The sequence below is a fragment of the Sinocyclocheilus rhinocerous genome, unplaced genomic scaffold (genome assembly GCF_001515625.1).
Source record: "Sinocyclocheilus rhinocerous isolate Xijiao unplaced genomic scaffold, SAMN03320098_v1.1 scaffold1316, whole genome shotgun sequence".
In the NCBI taxonomy this organism is placed as follows: Eukaryota; Metazoa; Chordata; class Actinopteri; order Cypriniformes; family Cyprinidae; genus Sinocyclocheilus; species Sinocyclocheilus rhinocerous.
The window spans coordinates 510901-517490 of record NW_015646346.1 but is presented as its reverse complement, the minus strand read 5'-3'; the positions used below and the strand labels follow the sequence as shown (position 1 = coordinate 517490).

Genomic DNA, 6590 nt, shown 5'->3' with positions numbered 1-6590 from the left:
CATTTTAACGAGTACGAGTACGAGTACGAGTACAGGAGCTCAGTATCGGACCCGATACCAGTATCGGTATCGGTGCATCCCTAATAATAAGACATGGTGATAACATGAGAATGAAAATAATGAAGCAAAATGCTCTGGATTTCTCAGAATCTGGAGAGCACAATACACAGAAGTAAGATACAGGAAGAACGAAACACCACTTCCGGCATCAACATGTGCTTTACTGTGATTCTCACTTTCAGATTACTGCAGGAGCATTTTAGTTTTAACACGATAACAGGTAAGAATTACACAATCATATCTGACGCGAGACACTTCAACAGTTTCGCCCAGTGTTGTCATGATTATAATTGTCATTTTTCATCTCCCGAGGAAGACAACAAAAAGATGGATTCCAGTAAAATTGACAGAAATTATCCCCTTCAATCTGTTGAATTGCTCCTGTTTTTGAATGTCTAAAAAAAAAAAAAAAAAAGTTTTTTTCACATTGACATTTTTTGTAACAAAATACACTACTGTTCAAAAATTAGGGATCTGTAAATTTTTTCTTTCTTTTATGAAAGAAATTAAAACTTTTATTCAGCAAGATGCATTAAATTGATAAAACGTGATAAAGACTTATACTGTTAGAAAATATTTCTATTTTAATAAAAGCTGCTTTTTTTTACTTTTTATTCATCACTGAATCACAGTATCACAGGTTACAAAAAAATATTAAGCACTGATAATAACTGAGTATCAAATGATGATTTCTGAAGGATCATGTGACACTGAAGACTGGAGTAATGGCTGATGCAAAATCAGCTTCGTGTCAGAAATAAATTATATTTTAAAGTATATTAAAATAGAAAACCATTCAATTGTTAAATTGTAATAATAATTTTTTCTGTATTTTTGACATACTCAACACATTGAGATGAAAATAAGAGTGTTGCTTACATTTATCCATAATCCTTTTTATTCTCTGTTTCCCAGCTCGTCTGCCTGCTCCTGTCATCAGCAGAAACTTTTCACAGTGTTCTTCGTCATCATCATCGAAGCAGAATTGTTCATTGGTGTGTTCAGTGGTGAATGTGAGTCATGTGACTCTCTCCTGGTACAAAGGAAACAGTTTATTGTCCAGCATCAGTGTGTCTGATCTCAGCATCAGTCTCTCTCTACCTCTGGAGGTGGAATATCAGGATAAAAACACCTACAGCTGTGTGCTCAACAATCCCATCAGCAACCAGACCACACATCTGGACATCAGACAACTCTGTCAGCCATGTGCAGGTACAGCAGCGTCGATATAATGTGTGTTTATTTACTGAGCTGATCTCTGTGTTCTGTTGTAGATAGGACTGAAAGATTCACTTACATTCATGACTGTCTGTCTTTTATTCTCCTTCAGTTCTTCCAGACTCTATATCTCTGATAGTGCTGATCTCTGCTGCAGCTGCTGCTGGATCTCTGTTGATTATAATTGCAATCATGATCTGCTGCATCTGCAGGAAATGTAAAAAAGCAGGTCAGGAAATCAAAAAATACTGCCAATGTCAAAATATTCACCTTTTGTAAGCCCCAATTGTTGATATCAGATTGAAAACTTTGTTTTAACATGTATGTGATTATTGTTAATGCAGTTCAGACCCAGGGGAAAAACAAAACTGATTCAGTATTGTGTAAAACAACAACACAGAAAATGGTAAGATCATTCTGACTGTGTTGCAAGTTGTTGTGGTCAGTTAGTCTGAATTAAGTTTTGTGTGCAATAGCATCAGATGGTCAGTGAAGAGATGTGGATGGTCAGTTTTGATTATTACCTTAAGTAGGGAGTATGTGCATGCTTTTATGCTACTTAAACTAAGTGGCTGTACTATATCACTTCTCTATCCCACCTCTCCTGCATATATTCGGAAAATTAAACTAAGTATAGGCCTATTCATTCTGGAAATCGAGCGTGCGAGCTAAGCACTGCCTGGTAACAAGACAGTGTTGGAAAAGTGTTGCCAGATTGGAAATGTCCAAAGTACCAGAAGCTCAAAATTATTGTATTTGGAAGAAAATGATCGTGCATGAGTCAAAATGTCTAAACAGTGTTGCCAGATTGGAAATGTCCAAGTATCGTACCAGAAGTTCAAAATTGTCGTATTTGGAAGAAAATTATCGTACACAAGTGAAACGTTCAGAATACAGCTATTTATCTAGATGTTACAGCTATTTATCCTTTACAGCACTCATTTTCAATACTTTATTGCTAAACTATCAACCTCAGCTTTGAAAAAAAAAAAACGGACCTAAGTGCGGCAGGAACGTTTACTTGTGCTCGTGAGAGAGTCATTCTCCACGATGATTGGTCGAGAAGACGTAACGTGAGATGAGATGAAAAACATGCGTAACACCACGTTCTTCGGAACCACAGCTAGATCAATGAATATAGAAGCCCTGATTACAACGACCATCATTTGAAGTTTCACAAAATTCTGAAATTATTGTACATTATGGGATTTTTCATTATTGATCGTACATCGTCCAGAGGTCAAAATTATCGTACGAATACTATAATTATCGTATGTCTGGCATCACTGTAACAATGCGTTTTCGGTGATCCGATCACAATGATCAGCCGTTTACATTATTGTTTACAAGTTCAGTTTTGATTATTACCTTAAGTAGGGAGTATGTGCATGCTTTTATGCTACTTAAACTAAGTGGCTGTACTATATCACTTCTCTATCCCACCTCTCCTGCATATATTCGGAAAATTAAACTAAGTATAGGCCTATTCATTCTGGAAATCGAGCGTGCGAGCTAAGCACTGCCTGGTAACAAGACAGTGTTGGAAAAGTGTTGCCAGATTGGAAATGTCCAAAGTACCAGAAGCTCAAAATTATTGTATTTGGAAGAAAATGATCGTGCATGAGTCAAAATGTACAGAATATATCTAGACCAACAACTTTTTGACACAAACTGTAAATTATCACAATAGATAAATAACTAGGCGTACCTTAGTACCTATTGCTAACGACCTCAGTTTGGAAACGTCGACCAGGAACGTTAAATTGTGCTCGTGAGAGAGTCATTCTCCACGATGATTGGTCGAGAAGACGTAACGTGAGATGAGATGAAAAACATGCGTAACACCACGTTCTTCGGAACCACAGCTAGATCAATGAATATAGAAGCCCTGATTACAACAACCATCATTTGAAGTTTCACAAAATTCTGAAATTATTGTACATTATGGGATTTTTCATTATTGATCGTACATCGTCCAGAGGTCAAAATTATCGTACGAATACTATAATTATCGTATGTCTGGCATCACTGTAACAATGCGTTTTCGGTGATCCGATCACAATGATCAGCCGTTTACATTATTGTTTACAAGTGGTGTTAACATGCGTTTCAACTGCGATTTATGAACTGCTTATTATTTTGTCACATTACATCACGTTCACTTTGACGAGTTCTAGTAAAATAACTAAATCCAGTATTCCTAGATGAGAGATTATAGTAGATTTTTATTAGATATATACACCAATGAACCATTACATTATGGAAACCTAATAACCTGCAAAACAGTAGCCATGTGTCGAGGAATTGATTGGACGAGGAGGCGACTCCTATGTATCTGGTACCATAATGTCAACAACTGATCCTCCAGTTCCCGTACATTGTTCTACTGGGTTCACGTCAGGTGAATTTGGAGGCCAAGGCATTGACAGAAATTCACCATCATGTTCCTCAAACCACTCCTTGATGATTCTGGCAGTGTGGCATGGCGCATTATCCTGTTGGTAAAGCCTAAAGTATTCTTCACTTTTTACGCGTACACGAGGAACAGCGTACAGTGCGTGTGATACGAATTTTGTCATCAGAATAGTACGCGTACTGTACACGCACCATCTAATTTTTGTAACCGCACGTACTTTGAACGTGCAGGTCGCACATGTGCATTGAATTTTTGCAGTAATCAGTTGTTCCACAAGGTGGCAACACTGTCCCGGGCCATTGATTCACTGTAGAAAAATAAGAGACGGATAGCAACAGACAACAGATAGCCGCATTGCCAAGCGCTTGTGAGCGAGATGGAATGGGATAGCCCAGCTTTGGTTTAAAAGTGTTCAAAAATATTTGTTATCAGTCATAAATTATGGAGAAAAATAGAGCAGACACTGGACATGGATGAAGCTTCAAGAGCGCACGTGTCGACCGCCCGCGTTCACGCACAAAATCAAATGGAGTATACTTTGAAAGGCTACATGTTGGACTGTATGAATACGCTAGCGTACGTGTACAACAACAAAGTATACTTTGGCATTAATGGCCATCAGGGAACAAAGTTGCCATGAATGGGTGCACTTGGTCTAGATCATTCTTGTGGTAGAGCTGTGGCATTAAGCTACTATGAAGGGGGCTCGGAGCTGTAGTTCGTTATATGTGGTTTTTCTCCTGTTTCATAAATTATGCTGCCATATACTCTATTAATTGCTATTTTTAAATATATTTCCAGCAATTCGTAAGTGCTGCTTCAGTGTTTTCTCTGTCTGCTTGATTCTAACCCTCTCTGTATTGGTAACAGCGGGTTTCTGCTGCTGTTCTCAACTTCACATGTAAATAAAGCTGATTTCAGGGTTTGTAAACCATCAGAGGATTTAATCCATGTAAAATCTGTTCCATCTGCTGTTACGTACCAAAAAAAAAAAATCATGAATATTGAATATAATACAAGATCTACTACCTTTGAATTCAGGTCTCTTTTGGGGTTTTTGGAAGTTTACATTAAAGTTTCCAGGTGTGGAAAAGGTCATGAAGAATAATGGAAATTCCTACAGTGAATTTAAATGTTCAGAAAGTGTGAACTTTCTGTTGAGCTGCTTTCAAATATCTAAATATATATCAGGCCATATTTTGTCCTTTTAAAAATACATTTCTAATATATATATATATATATATATATTTCAAAACACTTCTGCAGCTATCATAAACGTCTACAAATGTCATGGAAACTCACTAGTCAAAATGTCATGGAACCTTATAGTGCATAGAAGACTATCCAGTGATCTAAAATCTCTCATTTATTAAAAAAAAATGTATTGAATATATTTAGCACAAATAAAACTGTACTTTCAATCTGCAATAATTATCATGTATTTACTGTCAATAAATTATGAAACTTTAAACATTGATTGTCCTCTACACTTTAAAACAAATTAAAGATGTGTTGCACCAGTAAGGTATTTGTGAATATCCAGTGTATTACTGTGTGTTTAAAACTGACATTTTTGAAATAGATCATTCTTGTGGTAGAGCTGTGGCATTAAGCTACTATGAAGGGGGAGGCCAACAATTCACTAGAAATGTTTTTTTTATTGGTCTTATGGAGTATTCTAATTTGTTGAGATAGTGAGTTGGTGGGTTTTTGTTAAATGTGAGCCAAAATCATCACAATTAAAAGAACCAAAGACTTAAACTACTTCAGTCTGTGTGCACTGAATTGATTTAATACACGAGTTTCACAATTTGAGTTGAATTACTGAAATAAATGAACTTTTCCACGACATTCTAATTTATTGAGATGCACCTGTATATCAAAACACTTCTGCAGCTATCATAAACGTCTACAAATGTCATGGAAACTCACTAGTCAAAATGTCATGGAACCTTATAGTGCATAGAAGACTATCCAGTGATCTAAAATCTCTCATTTATTTAAAAAAAAAATGTATTGAATATATTTAGCACAAATAAAACTGTACTTTTTGTAACACTCTCTGTATTGTAACAGTAGCAGGTTTCTGCTGCTATTCTCAACTTCACATGTAAATAAAGCTGATTTCAGGGTTTGTAAACCATCAGAGGATTTAATCCATGTAAAATCTGTTCTCCAGGTGTGTTTGGTGAGTCAGTGTCTGTGACGGAGGGAGATTCTGTCACTCTACACACTGAGGTTCCTGAAATACATGAAGGCGACAACATAGTGTGGAAATATTGAGCTGAAAAGTCTCAAATTTCTAGAATGAACAAAAAGAAGCAAAACTTCTCATCTGATGTTCTTTCTGGGAGATTCAGAGAATGGTGAGCAGAGCTCAATTGTTGAAATGTTCACATATTCTATTTACATAGTCAAATATTTATTTATTTTATATTTTGAGATGACAGACACATTCAGCGACCGTTAACACACTAAACACTCATTCAACACAAAATTTACAGATTCACAATGTTGAAAATGAGACAATTTTGTTCATATTCCTCTTATTCGCTCGTTTTTTTTTCAGCTCGTCTGCCTGTTCCTGTCATCAGCAGAAACTCTTCACAATGTTCTTCATCATCATCATCCTCATCATCACAGCAGAATTGTTCATTGTTGTGTTCAGTGGTGAATGTGGATCATGTGACTCTCTCCTGGTACAAAGGAAACAACGTTTCAAAGTTTATTGTCCAGCATCCGTGTGTCTGATCTCAGCATCAGTCTCTCTCTACCTCTGGAGGTGGAATATCAGGATAAAAACACCTACAGCTGTGTGCTCAACAATCCCATCAGCAACCAGACCACACATCTGGACACAACAATGAACAGTCACACATGTTCAGGTACAGCAGCG

The 6590-nt window shown here is 36.6% G+C and overlaps 1 pseudogene; it reads left to right on the top strand.

Moving 5' to 3' along the window:
• The window catches only part of LOC107707339 (SLAM family member 5-like), an 8617-nt pseudogene extending 4875 nt beyond the window's left edge, over positions 1-3742 (top strand).
• Positions 3743-6590: the final 2848 nt, after the last annotated feature.